Raw genomic sequence first — 25,467 nt, 5'->3', positions numbered from 1 at the left:
CAGTAGGCCGAGTATGGCGATAGTCATGTAAACACCTTACTCTGCTTTTCTTAATCAGCGTAAGGTCAAAACTGAAGTAAGCACATGTCGGATTTATGAGCAATCTTTCAAAGTATTTGGACATGTTAACACTTTTTAATCAGAGTTCCAGCGGTGTTTTTGATCTGTGTGTGTTAGCACCAGAAGCGCCAGCCTCCCTCTTTTGCGCAAAAAGCAAAATGAGGCGAGATCAGAAAAACTGAAAGTATGCATCATAGAAATTGTTTTCACATACAAAATGTATATGTCAACTCAGAATCAAATACGCTTCCCAAAAAGAACATTGTTGCTGTGATATAACGTTTATTTTAATTGCCAATTTTCTGCATTGATCAATGTCCCAACAGGTAGCCTGATTTCAGACGTTTCCATGTAAACAGGATTGTTAAGAAAATCATTTTTCTCGCAAAGCATGTCAACGTTTTAATTGAACAATTATATGAATCTGAGTGTTCACAATAATCGTATTATTGAGTGCATGTAAACATACCTATTGAAAGATTTGTGGATGGACTTATGTTACTAGTTGCTGCATCCCCCAATGCAGGGAGTGAGGAGGAAGCAGAACAGGAGGGGAAATGGGTAGGTGGATGCCCTCTGAACCTAACATCTGTCTCCCCCCTTTCCACGTGATTCAGGATTTGGGCGCTGCGTCGAAAGTACATTGCCAGAGTGTTGATGGATGGCAGCCAATCTCTCTCCCCCAATATGGTCATTTGTGGACCAGTAGGAAATAATTTGCTGTGCGGTTGGACAATGGGGATGGTAATTGTATTATGTTAGTTACAGTTCCTATGAAAATATAGCTTCCCTACTCCTCTCTCTCACATCACCACTGTTTAGCAGTATACTGGAAAACAAACCATTAACAGCCCTAATTCAATACTGGTCATCATCAAGCCTCTGTCTGCTCGGTCTGACGCGTTGCCTACCTTTTGTCGTCGGAGAAGTCACAAGGGGATATTTATGTAAACTGGTTTCATGGGTAACCAAGCATTGCGGTAAAGTTTGGTGCACTCTGTGTCCCTGGTCTCTACCCAGCTTGAGAGAGTTATATACTGCTCTCTATCCAGTTGGGGAGAGTTATATCCTGGTCTCTACCCAGTTGGGAAGGGTTATATCCTGGTATCCACCCAGTTGGAGAGAGTTAAATCTTGGTGGGTTATATCCTGGTCTCTACCCAGTTGGGAAGGGTTATATCCTGGACTCTACCCAGTTGAGTAGGGTTATATCTTGGTCTCTACCCAGTTGGGGTTATATCCTGGACTCTACCCAGCGGGGGGGAGGGGTTATATCCTGGACTCTACCCAGCTGGAGAGGGTTATATCCTGGACTCTACCCAGTTGAGTAGGGTTATATCTTGGTCTCTACCCAGTTGGGGTTATATCCTGGCCTCTACCCAGTGGGGGGAGGGGGTATATCCTGGACTCTACCCAGCTGGGGAGGGTTATATCCTGGAGTCTACCCAGCTGGGGAGGGTTATATCCTGGACTCTACCCAGCTGGAGAGGGTTATATCCTGGTCTCTACCCAGCTGGAGAGGGTTATACTGGTCTCTACCCATCTGGAGAGGGTTATATCCTGGTCTCTATCCAGCTGGAGAGGGTTATATCCTGGACTCTACCCAGTTGAGTAGGGTTATATCTTGGTCTCTACACAGTTGGGGTTATATCCTGGCCTCTACCCAGTGGGGGGAGGGGGTATATCCTGGACTCTACCCAGCTGGGGAGGGTTATATCCTGGAGTCTACCCAGCTGGGGAGGTTTATCCTGGACTCTACCCAGCTGGAGAGGGTTATATCCTGGTCTCTACCCAGCTGGAGAGGGTTATACTGGTCTCTACCCATCTGGAGAGGGTTATATCCTGGTCTCTATCCAGCTGGAGAGGGTTATATCCTGGTCTCTACCCAGCTGGAGAGGGTTATATCCTGGTCTCTACCCAGCTGGAGAGGGTTATATCCTGGTCTCTACCCATCTGGAGAGAGTTATATCCTGGTCTCTACCCATCTGGTGAGGGTTATATCCTGGTATCTACCCATCTGGTGAGAGTTATGTCCTGGTCTCTACCCATCTGGGGAGGGTTATATCCTGGTCTCTACCCATCTGGGGAGAGTTATATCCTGGTCTCTACCCATCTGGTGAGGGTTATATCCTGGTCTCTACCCATCTGGTGAGGGTTATATCCTGGTCTCTACCCATCTGGTGAGGGTTATATCCTGGTCTCTACCCATCTGGTGAGGGTTATATCCTGGTCTCTACCCATCTGGTGAGGGTTATATCCTGGTCTCTACCCATCTGGGGAGAGTTATATCCTGGTCTCTACCCATCTGGGGAGAGTTATATCCTGGTCTCTACCCATCTGGGGAGGGTTATATCCTGGTCTCTACCCATCTGGGAAGAGTTATATCCTGGTGTCTACCCATCTGGTGAGGGTTATATCCTGGTCTCTGCCCATCTGGTGAGGGTTATATCCTGGTCTCTACCCATCTGGTGAGGGTTATATCCTGGTCTCTACCCAGCTGGGGAGGGTTTTATCCTGGTCTCTACCCATCTGGTGAGGGTTATATCCTGGTCTCTACCCAGCTGGGGAGGGTTATATCCTGGTCTATTCCCAGCGGGGGGGCGGGGTTATATCCTGGACTCTACCCAGCTGGGGAGGGTTATATCCTGGTCTCTTCCCAGCGGGGGGAGGGGTTATATCCTGGTCTCTACCCAGCTGGGGAGGGTTATATCCTGGTCTCTTCCCAGCGGGGGGGAGGGGTTATATCCTGGACTCTACCCAGCTGGGGAGAGTTATATCCTGGTCTCTACCCAGCTGGGGAGGGTTATATTCTGGTCTCTACCCAGCTGGGGAGGGTTATATCCTGGACTCTACCCAGTTGAGTAGGGTTATATCTTGGTCTCTACCCAACTGGAGAGGGATACATCCTGGCCTCTACCCAGCTGGGGAGGGTTATATATCCTGCTCTCTACCCAGCTGGGGAGGGTTATATCCTGGTCTCTACCCAACTGGGGAGGGTTATATCCTGGTCTCTACCCAGCTGGGGAGGGTTATATCCTGCTCTCTACCCAGCTGGGGAGGGTTATATCCTGGTCTCTACCCAACTGGGGAGGGTTATATCCTGGTCTCTACCCAGCTGGGGAGGGTTATATCCTGGTCTCTACCCAGCTGGGGAGGGTTATATCCTGCTCTCTACCCAGCTGGGGAGGGTTATATCCTGGTCTCTACCCAACTGGGGAGGGTTATATCCTGGTCTCTACCCAGCTGGGGAGGGTTGTATCCTGGACTCTACCCATCTGGAGAGGGTTATATCCTGGACTCTACCCAGCGGGGGGGGGGGGGAGTTATATCCTGGACTCTACCCAGCGGGGGGGAGGAGTTATATCCTGGACTCTACCCAGATGGGGAGGGTTATATCCTGGACTCTACCCATCTGGAGAGGGATATATCCTGGTCTCTACCCAGCTGGGGAGGGTTATATCCTGGTCTCTACCCATCTGGTGAGGGTTATATCCTGGTCTCTACCCATCTGGAGAGGGTTATATCCTGGTCTCTACCCATCTGGAGAGGGTTATATCCTGGTCTCTACCCATCTGGAGATGGTTATATCCTGGTCTCTACCCATCTGGAGAGGGTTATATCCTGGTCTCTACCCATCTGGAGAGGGTTATATCCTGGTATCTACCCATCTGGAGAGGGTTATATCCTGGTCTCTACCCATCTGGGGAGGGTTGTATCCTGGTCTCTACCCATCTGGAGAGGGTTATATCCTGGTCTCTACCCATCTGGGGAGGGTTGTATCCTGGTCTCTACCCAGCTGGAGAGGGTTATTTCCTTTTCTCTACCCATCTGGAGAGGGTTATTTCCTGGTCTCTACCCAGCTGGAGAGGGTTATTTCCTTTTCTCTACCCATCTGGAGAGGGTTATATCCTGTTCTCTACCCAGCTGGGGAGGGTTATTTCCTTTTCTCTACCCATCTGGAGAGGGTTATATTCTGGTCTCTACCCAGTTGAGTAGGGTTATATCTTGGTCTCTACCCATCTGGAGAGGGTTATATCCTGTTCTCTACCCAGCTGGGGAGGGTTATTTCCTTTTCTCTACCCAGCTAGGGAGGGTTATATCCTAGTCTCTACCCATCTGGGGAGGGTTATATCCTGTTTCCCTACCCAGCTGGGGAGGGTTATTTCCTTTTCTCTACCCAGCTAGGGAGGGTTATATCCTGATTTCAGCTCTCCTGACCTTGGAAGACAGGCAACTCTCTCCTCGGTTTCATACACAGTCACCCTACACCTGCAGCAAATCAATGGTAGGATGCCAGGACAGGCTTCCATAGAGCATTAGCTCGCCCCCTTTATAATGGATTGCAGCTGGGTACATGGGAGCAGCATAGTAACAAGGCTAACAGTTTGACAGCTACCTCAGGATAGCAAAGGGATAGGAAATGGAGTCAACTCTGCTTGGATTTCTCAGCCTAGACTGCGGTAAGCTGCTCTTTGGGGGACGGGTGCGAAGCATGCAGCAAAAACTCTTTGTGGATGCTTAGAAAATACCAGATCATGAAAGATGCACATTTCAACCTGACAAAATTAATTATAAATCAAAACACAGTGAAGGGGGTTCTAAATGGAAGACAGGCAGAATATTATTTCAGTATTGGATCTTGTGGAAGGGATTTGAAAAATAATGAGAAATCAGTCCCCTGCAGAAGCCAGTAATCCTTTTATTTCATTTTTCAATTGTCGTTTAATCAATGAGAGGGAAGACGACACATACCCCTTTTGGCGATCTTTTGACTATCACACCGCCCCCCCTGCAATATGTCTTGACAAATGACTCCAGTTACGTTTACCTGTATTTTATTTTGCCCCACACCTTGCTCAAATGTGTCCGTACATGAACGAGCGCTGGGAGATTACTTACAAGGTCTAAGGTGACGGTGAATTGATCAACATGCCAATATGGGAGCCATCTTTGCCTCCTTCACTCTTTCCTCCTATAACCTGTTGTCCCCACATATAAACATTGTTAGTAATGCTGGAGGGTTAAGGGCAAGTTGGTAGGGGTGGTAAAGGGTGGCAGAAGGCTCCTGTTGGTGACATGGGCTGTACACAATCTCCCCTTGGCAGTGCCCGCCTGGGTGGTTTGGCTACGTGCGTAGCACCAGGTTCATTCTCCCTGCCTCTGTAGTTTTGCATTCCATAAATAACAGGGGGCAGACGGAGGGGAGAGAATGGCTGAGAGAGGACAATGTGGTGAAGGGCTTCAGAGCCTGAATAAGAAACAGACAGTTTGTGGTCACAAAGACAAAAAGAGGGGAATGGTGATTTGTTGTGCACAACAGGCAGATTGTGGATGAATTGTAGCATGACATTGGAAGAACAGAAATGGCAAACACTGCAGAAAGGAGATAAGGCACATGGTGGAAAGGTATGAAGGGAAAAAGGCAAAATATAGTTTTCCCCTGAATAACAACTTAAGTAAATTTGCTCACATTACTCTTTGCTATTTCTGTGGTTTCATGCAAGGCATTGCTAAATGAGGAGAGCAATGGGAACTTTGCCATGCTGTCATTAATTACTGTGCAAACATTAACCAGGGATGGCAACACCAGAACTTTCTGGTTTCAACATACTTACATGCTGAATCTGAAACGGCACCGTAACTTTTAATATCAATGTTTCACATCACACCAGTCCAAATTCCTTTATGGAGTCAACGTAATTCCCATGTAGTACTTTGTTTCTGATTAGTTGCAACTCTTTTGGGATGAAGGCAACTTTTGATGACAAAAAGTTTTTTTATGCTGTCTGAGCAGTCTGCATACTGTATACTGTAGTGTTTGTATAGAACAGTTCCTTCACAGTACTTAACCTGCGCTTGCACAAAAAAACTAATGTCCCACTGAGCACAGATGTCATTTCAACGTGAGTTGTCAACGTGAAATCCAAAAAATATTTCACGTTTGGTTTAAAATTGGGTAAAATTTACATTGACTTTCAGTTCATTCAACGTCATTCTTTTTTTTAAAATTGAATTTTTACCCCAATTTCAGAGTATCCAATTATTAGTAGTTACTATCTTGTCTCATCGCTACAACTCCCGTACGGGCTCGGGAGAGACGAAATACGAAAGTCATGCGTCCTCCAAAACACAACCCAACCAAGCCGAACTGCTTCTTAACACAGTGCGCATCCAACCTGGAAGCCAGCCGCACCAATGTGTCGGATCAAACACTGTGCACCTGGCGACCTTGGTGGAGTCACTGGTGCACGATGAGACAAGGATATCCCTTCCGGCCAAACCCTCCCTAACCCGGATGACACTAGGCCAATTGTGCATCGCACCAAGGACCTCCCAGTTGCGGCCGGCTGCAAACCCAAGGTCTCTGGTGGCACAGCTAGCGCTGCGATGCACGGCCCTAGACCACTGCGCCACCTGGGAGGCTCAACGTAATTTTTTGGTGAAATTATGTGGAAGCAACATTGATTGAACCAGTTTTTGCAGAGTTGGACAATTACATTGTGGTTCCAGTGTTTTTGCTCTACATATGGCCTACATCAAGGTTAAACTCATGATGCTTTTACAGGATCCTACATGGACAGTCCAATGAGGACACCCCGCTTCCTTGGTCCTCTTAATGCACTATGACCCAATAGGACATGTAAAAATACAGGCTCAGCACACGCCTCAACCATGGTCCTTGACAGTCCTCTTTACGTTATTTCATGTAATGGTCACTCGGACCGCTGGGTGGAAGTAAAAGGGAAACATAGGAAAATGAACAGCTGCAGTGTTGTATAGTTTGGAATGCACCACTGCATACAACCTAGACTTAGGGGTAGACATGACATAGTAAATGTAAATCTGTAACTCTTAAATTAGTATGGTATGTTTGTATGTATTCATTTGTGCATGTCCATCATCCATTTCGTACAATATGTTATGAATATGCAATATGTTACAAATTCCAAATTGTTGTGGCTAACGTTAGCTAATGCTAACATTAGCTAGGTGTCTCACCTTAGCTAGGCTAGGGGTTAGGGTTAGGTTAAAGGGTTAAGGTTAGGTTTCGGGGAAGGGTTAGCTAACATACCAAGTCATTTCAAAGTACCTAAAAAGTAGTTAGTAGTTGCAAAGTTGCTAATTAGCAAAACATGTAAAGTTGTCCATGATGAAACTTTATTCTGTCTGTAACCATATCAAACATAACATATCATACTCACTTAAGTCTCCCGGATATACATTTACTATTTTATGTCCAGTCTATGAGACCAGGCTGCCATATAAAGTTAATGTTTCATTCATGAACATGTATTGCGCAGGGGTCTTTCAGAGCATGCATGTATTTCATTGCTGCCTGTTTGCAGCTAACACAGGGACTGCACTTTGTTTGGGTCAGTGAATACAGCAGGGCTGAGTATGATAGCAGAATATACTGGTATATACTGTATATACTGTAGCTGGTTGAAAAGGGATTGTTCATGGATCATGGATTATTCCTTTATCAGATATGACCTCATGACACTGACTTTTTAAAGTTGGAAGTGGTGATGTGACTCTTAATCTGTGACATTTCAGAATGTGTTTCTTTGAGATTCAAAACACACATTGCAACACATGTGGTGTGATAAAATTACAGCACAGACATCCTCCTACGATGCTGTGGTGAAACGACAGCACAAATATCCTCCCATGATGCTGTGATAAAATTACAGCATAAACATTTTCCTACGATGCTGTGGTAAAACGACAGCACAAACATCCTCCTATGATGCAGTGATAAAATGACAGCATAAACATTCTCCTCCCATGCTGTGGTAAAATGACAGCACAAACATCCTCTTATGATACTGTGGTAAAATGACAGCTCAAACATCCTCTTATGATACTGTGGTAAAATGACAGCACAAACATCCTCTTATGATACTGTGGTAAAATGACAGCACAAACATCCTCTTATGATACTGTGGTAAAATGACAGCACTAACATCCTCTTATGATACTGTGGTAAAATGACAGCACAAACATCCTTCTATGATGCTGTAGTAAAATAACAGCACAATCCTCCTATGATGCTGGAGTAAAATAACAGCACAATCCTCCTATGATGCTGTGGCAAACTTACAGCACAAACATACTCCTATGATGGTAAAATGTGTTAAAGGTGTTATGGTGGAAACAGGTTCCGAGATAAAGTGTTACCGCCAGTCTGCCGAACTTCAACATCAATATCGTGTTGAAGTCTTATCAGTCATGCTATACAGCGTGCAATGTATTACTTATCACATGTAACATGAATCCCTAACGCTTCCCTTACAACTGTGACTGACAATGTATTCTCGACTTGATCATATCCTGTCAACACCATTATGGATTTGCCCTTAGGATTGTAAGCTTAATGCATGTCAAGTTATGGGAAACAACATATCAGGATATTCATAAGATGTCAATGCTGTCTTATGGTGTTCATTTCTTCATCGTAGTTTCAGTGTTGACATTGCCCTAAAGAAACTTTTGTTTGGCATTCGAATCTCATTGACTTACAGATCTCTGGCTGTAGGCCTATTCTATAGAGAATGATAAAGGGCTCTAGGGCCCAAAAGATCCATTTAGGATTGGGCAGCACCATTAAGGACTTTCACCATTTTGAAGTAGTCAACTGGGTGGGACTTCCTGTGGGTTAATAAAGGATCACATAATTCCATCCAGGTCGTCAGAAGGGATCAGCCAATGAATTATACTTGTAAGAAAGCATTCCAAACCTGCAGGTGGCAATAAATATCCAACCTTTGCTTTATACCTGTTCAAACAACACACTCCAGGTGGCAGTGTGCAACCTTTCAGTTTGTTTGCCAACTCATACAAGTAGTGGAAGAAGAAAATGTACTTACTCAAAATGGAGAGGGCCTTAGTGGCACTGCCTGGGCGCTCACAGATTCCAAAATCCGACAGATCCAATGAAAAGTCCTCTAACCATCTCTATGACCTATCATAAAGCAAAAAGAAGAGAAGTCAAACCAATTCATGGCATTGACCAGTCAAATTATACTTATTAATAGTTCATTAGCTCCTAAACCGTATGCTAATGAACAAATAATTGGTAGATGTTTGATCCATGTTGATGGTATTCGCGAAGAAGAGAACTGTTATAAATTATATTATTATAAAACCTTTAGGTGAATATTACATATTAAAATCCTAGCCTCACACTTCATATCTTATAATTAAATACATTTACTTCCAATTGAAATCGATTCCTCTTTAAATGAATGACTTCCGACAGGATTAGAATGAATAATGGCCTTAAAAAAGCTTTTGATTCAAGCACTTTACTTTGTTCTAATCGAGGAAAACAAAAGCCAGTTTTCATCAAAGGAGGCCAACAGCCATGCCACTAACTATTGAATGTGCTTATGCTGGCAGATAGCTCGGTACGCGGTATACTCAGCGCAATCTGTTCCAGGATATGGCCCCATAGACTTCTCCCCACTGTACCCCTGAAAATACCCTGCTCACATGCATAGGAAATGGCCTGGTCCTTCAATTATTCACAAACACACTTCTCCTGTATGATAAGATACAACAAAACACAATGTTAAGGCTAAGATATAGATCCTAGTTATAGGTACCTATGAGGTACTGAATAGTGGCCTGAGTTGAAGATAGAAGAAACATAAACATCCAGAATACAATGGTTTGTAGTGAGGTTTTGATTATTTATGGGTACCCACTGTATGAGGTACTGAACAGTGGACTGAATTAAATATATTAATACTACACTCTTTAGTCTCATACTCAAGATTTTCACAGTTGAAAAATGCAACTGTGGTGGTCCATGCTATTACTGCCTTAACTTGTGATATGAGGTACAGTAAAGCTTATTCAACTGATAGGTAGGCTTAGATTGAAATATGCTGATGTTTGAGATGGGAAAAAAACAGTGGCTATGTAATGTATATAGATGTCGAATGGAGGAGACAGGAGTTGTAAAATGTATTGATGCTGGTTCGCCAAAATGATTTACGAGTTTATTTCCTTTGTTTTCCCCTTTCAGAGCATTGATTTATGGCTGGTATAAAACCCCATATCCAGTATGTCACATCAAAATGTGACTATGTCCTCTGGTTGACAAATTACAGTTGTGGTAAAGTTTGGGACACAAACACATGAGTAAAGTGGGCATTTTTTGCCAAACATTAAAGGTAACATACAAAAAGCATCTTTAAAATGCCTTAGTTTTATATTTGATTTAATTCTAGATTATATATGCTCACCTTCCGATGCGTTCTGAGTGTCTCAATGTGTCATTTGAAGAAAAAAAAGCAGTTATTGTTGTTGCATTTATCAATTTAAGTGGGCTAAGCTTATTCATGTTGGTATGCCCCATATGCGGTATGGGGCATATGCGGTATGCATTAAATTATTTAATAGGCATGCATAGGCAAAGTTATGAGAGTTTACTTCATAAATAGTGCCCGTTGTCATTGTAAACAACAATATTTACTCAGTGCCTTATCTATTTGTCTCCTTGTCTACATGAAACACCATCCAGCATTTGTGTTTTTTACATTGTAACCCACATGTGACATCCATGAGTCAAATGCAAACTTCATTGTGAAATGAACTGACTCCACATCATATTTGAGAAATATTCTGCTGTACTCATCATGGATAAACGGCATTGCTGGTGAGAATGATGGATTGCCTGAGTTTAATAATACTTCATAAGGGAAAAACAAAGTCTGCAAGTCCAACAAAACTAATTAAAATGACAGAACCTCACAGCAGCAAATAAGGAATGGAGTCATTTAGGGCACCGGCGTGGTGGTATACGATGCCTCTGATTGGACTTAATGCTTGAACAGCTCCACAGATCTGTTGTGTATTAATATGTTGGTGGCAATATTGCCTCTCGTCTTCAGTTCTTTGCAAACATCATAGCTCAGCGAATCTATGGATGCCTCAGTCATTTCAATACATACTACCTTTCACGGCGAGTAAAGAAAATACAACATTTTAATTGCAAACATTGCAAATGGCTCCACTTCTCGGTCCAGTGGCTTCGTACATTAGCATGTAAAGAGAATCATGGATGAGCCCATCGAAGTAGACGGAGAAAGCCTTCCTCTCATTGATACTCACTTAAGGGGGTTGTGTCAATGCCATCATTATAATAGTTATTTTTGCCGTTGATCTCCTTCCACACTTGAGAGAGGGTGCAAGGGTGAAATCATTTAGCATGAATCACTCTATTTTATGGTTGCCTCATTGAAAATGAGTGGGAAGAATTCATAATGTCTTTTTTTACACAAACCTCAGCTAAAACATCAGGTTTTTGTTATACATTATTGTTCTAAACTTTTGACCGGTAATGTACATCTACTCATTCAAGGGTTTTTCTTTATATTTACTATTTTCTACATTGTAGAATAATTGTAAACACATCCAAACTATGAAATAACACATATGGAATAAAGTAATAACAAAAAAAGTGTCAAATCAAAATATATTTTATATTTGAGATTCTTCAAATATCCACCATTTGCCTTTATGACAGCTTTGCACACACTTGGCATTCTCTCAACCAGCTCATGAGGTCATCACCTGGAATGCATTTCAATTAACATATGTGCTTTCTTTCTTTCTTAATGTATTCGAGACAATCAGTTGTGTTGTGACAAGGTAGAGGCGGTATACAGACGATAGCCCTATTTGGTAAAATACAAAGTCCATATTATGGCAAGACCAGCTCAGATAAGCAAAGATAAATGACAGTCCATCATTACTTTAAGACATGATGGTCAGTCAATCCAGAAACTTTCAAGAACTTTTAAAGTTTTTTCAAGTGCATTCGCAAAACCCATCAAGCAGTATGATGAAACTGGCTCTCATGGCTTTGGCTCTGCTGTAGAGGAAAAGTTCATTAGAGTTACCAGCCTCAGAAATTGCAGCCCAAATAAGTTCTTTACAGAGTTCAAGTAACAGACATCTCAACATCAACTGTTCAGATGAGACTGTGTGAATCAGGCCTTCATGGTCGAATTGCTGCAAAGAAACCACTACTAAAGGATCTCAATAAGCAGAAGAGACTTGCTCGGGCCAAGAAACACGAGGAATGGACATTAGACCGGTGGAAATGTGTCCTTTGATCTGAAGTCCAAATTTGTGATTTTTGATTCCAACCGCCGTGTCTTTGTGAGATGTGGTGTCGGTGAATGGATGATCTCTGCATGTTTATTCCCACCATAAAGCATGGAGGAGGAGGTGTTATGGTGTGGGGATGTTTTGCTGGTGACACTGTCTGTGATTGATTTAGAATTCAATGCACACTTAACCAGCACGGCTACCACAGCATTCTGCAGTGATACGTCATCCCATCTGGTTTGAGCTTAGTGGGACATTGATTTGTTTTTCAACAGGATAATGACCCAACACACTACCAACAAGGAGAGTGATGGAGTGCTGCATCAGATGACCTGGCCTCCACAGTCCCCGACCTCAACCAAAATGAGAATTATTTTGCAAGCCACTGTATGTAACGTTTGACCTGTGTTGTACTGTATATCCTGTGACTTAACTTTTGACTTAACTTTTGACCTGTATTGTACTGTACATCCTGTGACTTAACTGTATAAAAAATATCCTCCAAATGGAATTGTAAAGACGCACATGGATGGTTGCATAACTATCAGTGTAAAAGGTATAGGAATGGCCCGTGAGAACAGTTTGTTAAAAGCAAAACACATTAGTAACAGTACAGTACATGTGTCAACTAGGCCTAATTGTCTTGCTTTATTGATTAAATATCGCTTGCTGATTTTAGCTGACAAAGTGTAGCATTAATGTATACTTCAGTGTGTCCATGTGGAAATCCATAAACTGCACGTCTTTTAAAGGCTGCGTTTTATGAATTATAAAACATAGAATACATAACACACATCTCAAGTTGTTTTGCAGTGTGTTGTCATTGTGGTTTACTGTTACTCTCCTATAAAAGTTACTAAACTATGTAACACAAATAGGAGTGCTAAAACCTACTTTGTTCAAGTGAGAGGACCAGTTATGTCAGAATAAACGCTCCTATCCTTCATGCTACCTGGCGCCCGTGAGTGTTTGAGGATATGGGAGATGATGGTCCCAGGATTCTGCATGCTTTAGCCGCGCTAAAAGCTGAGCCGTCAATCTCCAGGGGGAGAGATGGTGGTGGACGATTTCTGAAGTTTCCACGGTTTTGTATGTGTTGAGTTCTAGGTTATTTGCGACTGCACAAGACCACCAGGCAGGCAACCTCTCAACGGTACATGGACTTATCACCGTTGGTGATGAGACCAACCAGAGGGGTGTCACCAGGAATCTTGAGTACTTTGACAGAAGCATTGTTGGAGGTGCGGTCATTGATATAGAGTGAGTAGAGTAGAGGTCAGAGCACGCATCCTTGCGGCGCTCCTGTGCTGAGGGATAGAGAGTCCAAAAAGTGTTTTCCCAGCTTCACGTGTCACGTTCTGTTGGTCAGGAAGTCAGTTATCCACTGACTGATGGAGCTGGACATGTTCAATTGGGAGAGTTTGTCTTGTAGCAGTTTGGGGGGAATGGTATTGACGCAGAGCTAGTCCACAAACAATACAGTGACTTGTGAAAGTATTCACCCCCTTGGCATTTTTCCTATTTTGTAGCCTCACAATCAATTAAAATATATATTTTTTGGGGGGGTGTATAATTTGATTTACACAACATGCCTACCACTTTGAAGATGCAAAATCATTTTTTTGTGTAAGACAAACAAGAAATAAGACAAAAAACTGAACTTGAGAGCACATACTGAGATCATGTGACAGATCATGTGACACTTAGATTGCACACAGGTGGACTTTGTTTAAATAATTATGTGACAGCTGAAGGTAATTGGTTGCACCAGATCTTATTTAGGGGCTTCATGAAAAGGGGGTTCAAATTTCTTTCATTTCACTTCACCAATTTGGATTATTTTGTGTACGTTCATCTCATGAAATCCAAATAAAAATCCATTAAAATTACAGGTTGTAATGCAACAAAAGGAAAAATGGCAAGGGGATGAATTATTTTGCAAACCACTGTATGTAAGCGAAATGGAAAATTGCAACATGGAAAGCTGTGAGTCATTGTTGATGTGCTCCATCCTGCATTTCTACCAATAGCTCTTGAGACATTTTCCTGTGTCAGTGTAGCAAAGCTCAGCATCTTTACCTTTCCTTGATGCCACATTTATAGCATTAAGGGAATCTGATGTTCTTTTGGACTCCAAATGTCTATTTCTGTGGCTTACATACTGTCTTCTGAGACGCCAAGCACGAAAGAAAACAATTGGAAATGTGACACTGTTTACAAATCCACTCTTGATCACTTTTTTAAAACAGCAGAGATATCAATTAGTTGTATTTTTCCTGCTAAATCAATTGAGGCTGACTCCTGTTTCAGAACAACTCATAAGTTTGATGACCACTGTGATTACTTAACTCTTGAAGCAATATGTATGACATCTTGTAGCTCACAGCAAAGTACACGGTAGCAAAGCTCAATTTCCTTGCATGCTTAACGTAGCATATTACAAAACAAATTTTCAACTGCACCTCAATCTCTCAACATCTTCACAAACAGAAGGGCCCTGCAAGAAGAACAGGCCAAAATATTATGTGATGTCTGTGTCTGCAAGGCTTCCAGAAACTGCATTGTAATGTCTGACAGAATGCACAGAATGCTCCAAACAGTGAGCTATGTGATGCTAATGCTAACTGAGGCCCTCTTGTTTACATTCTGGTTGTGACTGCATCCCCCAAGAGTGACATTACCTCTTCTCAGACACACTGGCTTTCAGCTCCATAAATAATATTCCTTTTTACTGGCCTTGAACTCCTGAGATGGCATTAGGGGCAAGACTATCAGACAGTGACAAAAAGCTCTCCGAGCTCATGTGAGATGGAGTTCAATAATTTAGTATAGACTTTTTATTTATCGCTATTTTGTTTTTTAACACGGCAGCTTTATGCAACCAATATGAGAAAAATCCAAATGTAGTGTCAGGCTAGCTCTTAGCCCCGTGGGTACATCAAGGGTACATCAAAAACATCACAAGCCAGTCTGATGATTGAGAGAAGGCCTCTCCAAAGGCACACTGTCTGAAGCGTGTAAATATCCTTGTGATGTGAAGCTCTTATGCATATTCTCTCCTCCACCACAGCAAACTCCATTATGAATAAGCATTATGAATGATAAATGACCGATAACTCGTAGAACCGATAACTCGTAGAACCGATAACTCGTTGCAGCCAAACAAACACAGTTGTTTTTGTTTTCTCAGGTAAATGTTTTCTCAAGGACTACAAAGGGAAACCCAGACATGAGATGCCCAGTGACGCAAGCCTACCAGAAGAGCTAAATGCCTTTTTATTTATTTGTATTTATTTTATTTCGTAAATATTTTCTTAACTCTTCTTGAACTACACTATTGGTTAAGGGCTTGTAAGTAAGCATTTCACTGTAAGGTCTACACTTGTTGTATTCAGCGAATGTGACAAATAAAGTTTGATTTGATTATGGGTGCCCTGCAGGGGCCGTCTTTAATGGACTATGGAGCGTTGTGTTTTCTGCTGTAGCAACAAATCTTTCAACCCAACATCCAATCTCCAACATAGAGAACTACTATGTTATTCATCTGAACCTATCTAGTATAATAACCTATCCTCTGGCATAGCTCATAGGGTCTTTGAGCCATGCAAGCCTCTTCAGTTATGAGAAGTTCACATAGAGAGAAAATCTGAAATACAATCAAAACTACAATACGGAAAACTGCACGACACGGCAATCCTATATCTAGTCTGGCTGAATCTGTGGAACGAGAATGCACAATTACATTCACACTGAAACGAGGAAGAGAGAGAATGAGTGAAACAATGAGATTTGATGAGCGAAAGAGAACACAAAGAGAACAATGGAGTGAAATATAGATAGAGAAAGAAGGGAAACAGGAGGGAGGGAGGTAAGGTATGCAGGACCAGACACTGCAAAATGCTGCAAAGCTCCAGGACAGAGGAAACTATGCAGTGGGCCGTAGCAGAGAGAGAGTGGCCGAATGGAAAATCTCCATGGCGTTGAGTTAAAAGATGGACCCCATGCAGGCCTTTGGGTGAGGAGAGACTCACAAGATGATTAGCACACTTGGGGAACGCCTGTTTGGGACTGAAATGTATATGGAGCTAGCTAGAAAATAATAGTATTTTCCTCCCAACCCTCTCTAACATACTTCAGCCCTAACAGAGCAAGCCTGTGTATTTTCAATGAGTAATCATTTTCAATTGACCAGCACTTGTGTTGGGCTATGCTCTTTATTGGCTGTTGGCTCTATAGTGGGTGGACTGAAAATATATTTAGATAGTATCCTCATCGACAGAGTCCAGCTAGAATGAAAACGGCTAACAGTGGAAACACTTAACATTATGGTCAATTGACAGACACTTTAATTCATAGCGACTTGCAGAACAGATTCAGTATTTCGCCCAGGTGGGAATCAATCCCACAACCCTGGTGTTGCAAGCACCACAGTCCAGCCGACTGGGCCCCCTGAACCACCACCTTCTCCCCACCCATATGAATGCCTCACAATCTGGGCAACCTCTCTCCTCTGAGCCTTCTTCACTGGGGGACAGAGTCAGTGAAGGGTGAAGATCTCAAGCCCAATTCTAGGGCGCCGCCATGACAGTCTTAGTCTGGCTGCTCACCCTTTCCCCCAACCATTACAGACGCCATCCTTCCCCTCATCCATCCATCCCTTTCTCCCCCTGTCTATCCCTCTCTCTGGGGGATGAGAGTGGGGCCAGACGGAGCCAGCAGCTGTGTGTCCATCCACCTGTGCAAAACCCTACCGTTCTGCAGGCTGAAACCTCTGCAGGCTACCTTTTAAAGGCGTAAGGAGACGCTATCAAAAACTAGACCCCGTCATTAAAAGGCTTGTGTCAGAAACCCTCTGCTCTATCACGCTACCTGGCATACACATTTATGCTGGCTCATAACTTGCCGGGCAACAGTGCAAGTGAGCTCATTTTTACTGTGAGACTGTTAAAAAGTTCCCCTTTTTATATTTTCAGTGAGTGACTTTTGCTATTCTGTCTTTTCCCTTCATTTCAAATGCAACATGGTGAAACATAAGAGATGTGGTTATGTTGGGGTGGGAAATATAAAAGAGCACGAAGCTGCCAAGTGCAATACGAAAAGAGGGGATCAATGGCCATATCACTGTCAGATATTCAAAACAGTTTAGCAGTAATGAGGGCATGGCGTTCCACGACTATGCTGTCATATAATAACATTTGCTGAGGAGGAAATAACAAGGTAGCACATAGCTGGTTGTTAGATGCAGGATAATTTCCAGAGGAGAATATACTGTACTTTAGTTCTAAAGGCTGGTTTCCATGACAGGTGAAACACATGGGCCTGGAATAAAACACATGTTTCAACGGAGCAATTCCATAGACGTGGTTTTTAGACCAGGCTTAGGCTTATTATGGGTCTGGGAAACTTCAAGTCACATTTTAAAAATCTCCTTTCGGCACAACGACAGTGTATGGAACCAACACTATCCAATTTGTGGTTGGAAATCAATCTAAAAAAAATCTAAGAAAAATGAATAAATGTGCCTGTTTGTTTCATTCTCATTCCATTTTTTAGTTCACTCTAGTGCTATTTAGTTCTCTATTGTTTTTTAGTTCACTCTATTGTAAACTCTACAGTCAGCGTATTTTATCCCATTCTCCATCCTTTAAGAAATAATGGCTCTCAAGAGAAGTCGCTAGAGAAGTCGCTAGACACTGTTGGAAAGCTCTTGGATGACTTAGTGTCCAGTGAACTGACAGGCTAAATCTCTGAGCTCTCCTACCATTAACATATCATCTCAAACAATTAAGGATATCCTGACACTAACTCTGCCCTTCTCTTTCTGTGCCTTTCAGACTGACTCTTCAATGGTCCCTCATCTTCTCTAGCCAGAAAGGAACCATGTCGTCTGCCCATGTTTGGATATGGTAAGTTGCCTGGTTACGTCAGTGTTATGCAAGGGTAGATTCGTCCAGAGGGCTAAAACGGCACAATATTCACGCTATGATTACATATTATATATATTGATAGTCACGTTTGCCCTGATTATTCATCCTTGGCATCATAGCCCCACAAAAAAATAAAAGTTTAATCATAGATTGTACACAATTGGCCACGACCACTAAATACATTATTACAGAAAAATATATATATTTTCCACTTGGCAACACCGATTAAGGGGGAAGATGTGCGATATAGTCAGAGTTGATTAAAAGCAACTTCAATCTGCTATGTTTTGCCTCTTCACCCTTTTTGTCACTGCTTGTTATAAGAATAGGAAAAAGCAGTGGGTGGCTTTCAAAAGTGTGTGTGTGTGTGTGTGTCTCTGTGTGTGTATGTCTTCACACAGGTTTGAAATACTAATATATGCATGCTAACAGTGGAAGCAAATTAAAAAATGACACAGCCTTGACATCCATATGTCAAATCAAACCAAAGTTTATTTGTCACATGCGCCAAATAGAACAGATATAGTAGACCTTACAGTAAAATGCTTACTTACAGGCGCTAACCAATAGTGCCAAAAAGGTATTAGTTGAACAATAGGTAAGTAAAGAAATAAAACAACAGTATAAAGACAGGCTATATACAGTAGCGTGGCTATAAAAGTAGCGAGGCTACATACAGACACCGGTTAGTCAGGCTGATTGAGGTAGTATGTACATGTACATATGTATAAAGTGACTATGCATATATGATGAACAGAGAGTCGCAGGACATAATGCTGGACATAATGCAGATAGCCCGGTTAGCCAATGTGCGGGAGCACTGGTTGGTCGGCCCAATTGAGATAGTATGTACATGAATGTATAGTTAAAGTGGCTATGCATATATGATCAACAGAGAGTAGCAGCAGCGTAAAAAAAGGGGTCTGGTGGGGGCACACAATGCAAATAGTCTGGGAAACATTAAGAAGAGATCAGATGAAAATAAATTAAACTTGGGCTTTAAGAGACTAAAATGCAACGCAGAGCCTAAAATGCAATGAATTTGAGGTACTGAAATACAATGCATCTCTTTCAACCCATCAAACCCTATCTATCCAGTGACGCAGATGCATAGACCCAAAGGCATGCATGCTACTGTATGTTTGTTACCATATACAGCCATTGGCAATTTCCATGTTCATGTTTCTAAAAAAGAGGTCATCAAAATAAAAGTTTAATATGTTATTTTCGATCATTACTAAGCTTTCCATGTCAATTGTTATTTTATGTAAGTATAAATGGTTTGATTACAGCAATACCGGGTTACGTCAATACAACATATAACAAATAATGTCAGATATGATCAGTGTTTCCAGGGAAAATAGCACATATGATGTAACTCAGTGGATTTGTCTTTCTACTGCAGTAGTCTGCATTAGAAAGTATACTGCAGTAGACTGAGGCAGTATAATTAATTGATTGAGGGCTTAAGCATCAGGACAGGGGTGACTCTAGGTGAATAGGGTCCTAGGGCACTGATCCAGGATCATTCAACTCAAAGCCAATACAAATCCTCCCTTTGTGTGCTACATCTGACTAGAGGCCTGTGCCAATCATGGGACCGGATCCCACCCATTCTATGTTCCCACATTGTACTGGGAATGGTAGGACATCGTACATTGGGACAGACACACTGGCACAGCACACAGTCAAACAGTTTTCAAATCAAATCAAATCAAATTTATTTATATAGCCCTTCGTACGTCAGCTGATATCTCAAAGTGCTGTACAGAAACCCAGCCTAAAACCCCAAACAGCAAACAATGCAGGTGTAAAAGCACGGTGGCTAGGAAAACTCCCTAGAAAGGCCAAAACCTAGGAAGAAACCTAGAGAGGAACCCGGTTTATTAGGCTGGCCAGTCCTCTTCTGGCTGTGCCGGGTAGAGATTATAACAGAACATGACCAAGATGTTCAAATGTTCATAAATGACCAGCATGGTCAAATAATAATAAGGCAGAACAGTTGAAACTGGAGCAGCAGCACAGTCAGGTGGACTGGGGACAGCAAGGAGCCATCATGTCAGGTAGTCCTGGGGCACGGTCCTAGGGCTCAGGTCCTCCGAGAGAGAGAAAGAAAGAGAGAATTAGAGAGAGCATATGTGACTGCAGTGTGCAGGGGTGTTTTTACAAATGGTAAAAGCAATGTCAGCACAATAACTGTTCGTCGGCAGCTTCATGAAAAGGGTTTCGATGGCCGAGCAGCCGCACACAAGCCTAAGATCACCCTGTTCAATGTCAAGCGTCGACTGGAGTGGTGTAAAGTTTGCTGCCATTGGACTCTGGAGCAGTGGAAACACGTTCCCTGGAGTGATGAATCACGCTTTACCATCTGGCAGTCCGAAATACGAATCTAGATTAGGAGGATGCCAGGAGAACACTACCTGTCCCAATGCATAGTGCCAACTGTAATGTTTGGTGGAGGAGGAATAGTTGTCTGGGGCTGTTTTTCATGGTTCAGGCTTGGCACCTTAGCGCCAGTGAAGGGAAATATTAACGCTACAGCATACAATGACATTCTAGATGATTCTGTTTTTCCAACTTCGTGGCAAGGCCTGTTCCTGTTTCAACCTGACAATGCCCATGTTCACAAAGCGAGGCCCGTAAAGAAATGGTTTGTCGAGATCGATGTCGAGATCGATGTGGAAGAACTTGACTGGCCTTTACAGAGCACTGACCTCAACCCTATCGAACACCTGCGAGCCAGGCCTAATCGCCCAACATCAGTGCCCGACCTCACTATTGCTCTTGTGGGTGAATGGAAGTACGTTCCTGTAGCAATGTTCCAACATCTAGTGGAAAGCCTTCCCAGAAGAGTGGAGGCTGTTATAGCAGCAAAGGGGGGACCAACCTCATATTAATGTCCATGATTTTGGAATGGGATGTTTGACAAATAGGTGTCCACATTCTTTTGATCATGTAGTGTACATTGGGCTTATCTGGGTTCCTACATTGGGTTTATCTCTGTTTTCTGGTCTAACCAGCTAGTTCAGTGGAGACAAATTGCATTGGGACTGAATTCCACATGGGAAGATAATTTGAAAGGTGATTGTTAAATTCAAAGGGCAGCACTTTATCCCCCTTTGGTTCCTTTCATTAGGAAATGGTATTTGCATTAGGTGTAGACTCCAAAGCAATGAACAAATGATAGAGAGCAATTTGCTTCTTTAACCCAAGCACTATGGCCTCAATGCTAAATACAGGGTGCAGTAAGAGGAATAGGTTGTAAATTGAGCTGTCTGGGGTCAACGAGTATGTGACAAATTCTTAGTGACAGTCGGAACATTTGAACATTGTAGAAACAAAACTATAACATAAGCATGCACAAGCATAAAAAAGCCCCCTTTTGTTACAAAAACATCTCATTATGAATTCAGTATACATCAGGCTGTAATTTAAATCGAAAGCTGAGAATAAAAAGGGAAAACCGATAGTTAAAGGCAATTAATTCAACCTGGAATACCCGGAGCACTGTTTAATTGTATTGCTATACTTCTTCTAAAAAAGAAAAAGAACTCTGCAAAGAGAGTTTGTCCTGAAACTGAAGGCTCCGCATCACTGTTACAGGCTCAATGCCATAAAAAGGTCGATAGCAGTGAAAATGACACACATGCACCTACAGTAATCCCTGTATTTTACATCCATACTAATGCTGGGTTTATGAATTTCCTGTTTTGTAGCCAGATAAAGTTTGCTTTCTGAAATTCAAATAGATGTGCCCTGTAAAAGATTAATAAGGCTGTCACTGACTAAAATTGGAGCATGGGTCCCCTTTGATGAAGGCCATGGCAGAATTCAAATAAATGTGAGAGGAAAACCCAATGTTCTCTCTGATAACATCCTACAACAACAATCAACTGTGATGGAATTATAACATTGTCTGGTTTGTTTTTTGGGGAACATCTATACCAAGACAACCACAATGCTCCATGATGGATTAAAATGTCCCTCATTTGATCACTGTTGTTATTGTGAAATGTCCTGCACAGCAAGAAATGCAAACTTGTAGACCATTCAATGTTAAAAAAGGCTTATAAAGTTTATAATTTCCACTTTAACACCTCAGACTTGATTTTTCCGTAATTAAAAATGGCTCAACTCCTACAAAACAAAATGTCCATTAATTAAAATCCACATAATATTTCACATTTCCTGCTGCTGTGGAATTATTTTCCTGCTGTAGCAAACTGGCTCAAATGAAGATCCTACATCTGAATATGTCATTGAATGCATACTATACCTTAGGAGTATACATATCCTAAACCCTACCTGCCATGGTATGCTGCTAATCACGTCTTTGCACATCCCCCTTCATCAGCTGTTAGAGCGTTCCCTTGTATTTTTTTCTCCTGTGAGGGAATGTAGTGACGCGACAGCAGCACTATTGGTAATCAGCAGCCGTACTACTGTTCTATGCCCAGGTAAAGCCTTTGAGGAGACCATTGAACATGGGCAACGATCTCTAAAGGACAGGCGGCTCTCCCGCGGCTCAGCCGCAACATTACAGCAAATGCTGCAGGGAAATCTCCCCCATAATGCCCCTCATGAGCATCCTCCTCCTGTGGAGATGGTAGCCTTAAAGCCATGGTAGAAAAAAAAGCTTCTTACTACCTTAGAAGATGCTGAAACATATTCAGATGTTGTATCTGGGCTCCCTATATCAAATTAGCACCTCATGTTCATCTTCCGTCATATAAAAGCAGAATATAACCAGGTGTACTCCATTGTCATACTTGAGTAAAAGTAAAGATACCTTATACGACAATGACTCAAGTAAAATTGAAAGTCAGCCAGTAAAATACTACTTGAGGAAAAGTGTAAAAGTATTTGGTTTTAAATATCCTTAAGTATCAAAAGTAAATGAAATTGCTAAAATGTATTTAAGTATCAAAAGTACAAGTAAAAGTATAAATCATTTAAAATGACTTATATTAAGCAAACCAGATGGCACAAGTATCTTATTTTTTTATTGACCGATAGCCAGGGGCACACTCCAACACTCAGACATAATTTACAGACAAATAATTTTTATTTAGTGAGTCCGCCAGATCAGGCAGTAGGGATGACCAGGGATGTTCTCCTGATAAGTGTGTGAATTGGACCATTTTCCTGTGCACAACACAGTAGTATTTTGAATAACAATAATACATGGGGTAATATTATGTTACAGTCAGCCAGCTTTGCCTATTATTAGAACATGGCAATCAAATTTGCGGCTCTGTAATGCATATATTATTTTCTATTACATTATACCTAAGAATATTTACAGTTGAAGTCGAAAGTTTACATACGCCTTAGCCAAATACATTCAGTTTTTCACAAATGTCACCACTTTATTTTAAGAATGTGAAATCTCAGAATAATAGTAGAGAGAACAATGTATCTCAGCTTTAATTTCTTTCATCACATTCCCAGCGGGTCAGACGCTTACATACACTCAATTAGTATTTGGTAGCATTGCCTTTAAATTGTTTATCTTTGGTCAAACGTTTCGGGTAGCCTTCCACAAGATTCCCACTTGTTGTCCTTAAAACATTTTGCCACAACTTTGGAAGTATGCTTGGGGTCATTGTCCATTTGGAAGACCCATTTGCGACCAAGTTTGAACTTTCTGACTGATGTCTTGAGATGTTGCTTCAATATATCCACATCATTTTCCTCTCTCATGATGTCATCTATTTTGTGAAGTGCACCAGTCCCTCCTGCAGCAAAGCTCCCCCACAACATGATGCTGCCACCCCCGTGCTTCACAGTTGGGATGGTGTTCTTCGGCTTGCAAGCCCCCTTTTTCATCCAAACATAACAATGGTCATTATGGACAAACAGACCAGAGGACATTTCTCCAAAAAGTATGATGTTTGTCCCCATGTGCAGTTGTAAACTAAACAGTAGTCTGGATTAGTTTATGGTGGTTTTTGAGCAGTGGCTTCTTCCTTGCTGAGTGGCCTTTCAGGTTATCTCGATATAGGACTCGTTTTATTGTGGATGTAGATACTTTTGTACCTGTTTCCTCCAGCATCCTCACTTTGTTGTTGTTCCGGGATTGATTTGCACATTTCGCACCAAAATATGTTCAGCTCTAGGAGACAGAGGCTCCTTCCTGAGCGGTATGATGACTGTGTGGTCCCATGGTGTTTATTCTTGCGTGGTATTGTTTGTACAGATGAACGTGGTACCTTCAGGCGTTTGGAAATTGCTCCCAAGTATGAACCAGAGTTGTAGTGGTCTACAATTTCTGCCTGATTTCTTTTGATTTTCCCATGATGTCAAGCAAAGAGGCACTGAGTTTGAAGGCCTTGAAATACATTCACAGGTACACCTCCAATTGATTCAAATGATGTCAAATAGCCTATCACAAGCTTCTGAAGCCATGACATCATTTTGGGGAATTTCCAAGCCGTTGAAAGGCACAGTCATCTCAGTGTATGTAAACTTCTGACCCACTGGAATTGTGATACAGTGAATTATATGTGAAATAATCTGCCTGTAAACAATTGTTGGAAAAAAAACTTGTGTCATGCACAAAGTAGATGTCCTAACCGACTTTCCAAAACTATAGTTTGTTAACAAGAAATTTGTGGAGTGGTTGAAAAACAAGTTTTAAAGACTCCAACCTAAGTGTATGTAAACTTCCGACTTCAACTGTACATGCAATATGACAGCCGAGGAACTGAAAATCTCCTGCCATCACAAGACAGAGAAAAAAGAATCCCACTTTTTTTTTTACAAGACAATCCTACTAAATCCACCGCTTGTGTCATGTTTGTCATTTATTATCATGTCTTGTCCCTGTGCTCCCCATTCTATTCGTTTCCCTCTGCTGGTCTTATTAGGTTCTTTCCCTCTTTCTATCCCTCTCTCTCCCCCTCCCTCTCTCACTCTCTCGCTCTCTCTTCTCTCTATCGTTCCGTTCCTGCTCCCAGCTGTTCCTATTCCCCTAATCATCATTTAGTCTTCCCACACATCCTTTCCCCTGATTAGAGTCCCTATTTCTTCCTTTGTGTTCCGTTCCTGTCCTGTCGGTTCCTTGTTTAGAATTCACCGTGCTGTGATTGTGTATCGCCCTGTCCTGTCGTGTTTTTGCCTTCATTCACCGTGCTGTGATTGTGTATCGCCCTGTCCTGTCGTGTTTTTGCCTTCATCAGATGCTGCGTGTGAGCAGGTGTCTCTGTCAGCTACGGCCTGCGCCTACCCGAAGCGACCTGCAGTCTGTGGCCGCTTCTCCTGTTATTCCCCTCTACAGACTAAGGATTTCTGTTATTCCCTGTTTGGACATTTCCTGTTAAGGATTCAGGATTTGGTTTTCTGTTTGGACTTGAATA

The 25,467-nt window shown here is 42.2% G+C and overlaps 1 protein-coding gene across 2 annotated transcripts in view; it reads left to right on the top strand.

Annotated features, from left to right (window-relative positions):
• LOC123993494 (leucine-rich repeat and immunoglobulin-like domain-containing nogo receptor-interacting protein 2) overlaps positions 1–25,467 on the top strand; it is a 346,736-nt gene that overhangs the window by 51,021 nt on the left and 270,248 nt on the right. For both annotated transcript variants that reach the window (XM_046295695.1, XM_046295694.1), the window contains exon 2: positions 18,017–18,088. The gene's annotated coding sequence lies outside the window, so the exon portion shown is untranslated. The remainder of the gene's footprint in view (positions 1–18,016; positions 18,089–25,467) is intronic.

The sequence above is a fragment of the Oncorhynchus gorbuscha genome, linkage group LG13 (genome assembly GCF_021184085.1).
Source record: "Oncorhynchus gorbuscha isolate QuinsamMale2020 ecotype Even-year linkage group LG13, OgorEven_v1.0, whole genome shotgun sequence".
NCBI lineage: Eukaryota > Metazoa > Chordata > Actinopteri > Salmoniformes > Salmonidae > Oncorhynchus > Oncorhynchus gorbuscha.
Note: the sequence above shows the minus strand (reverse complement) of the source record. Positions and strands in the feature narration are given on the sequence as shown.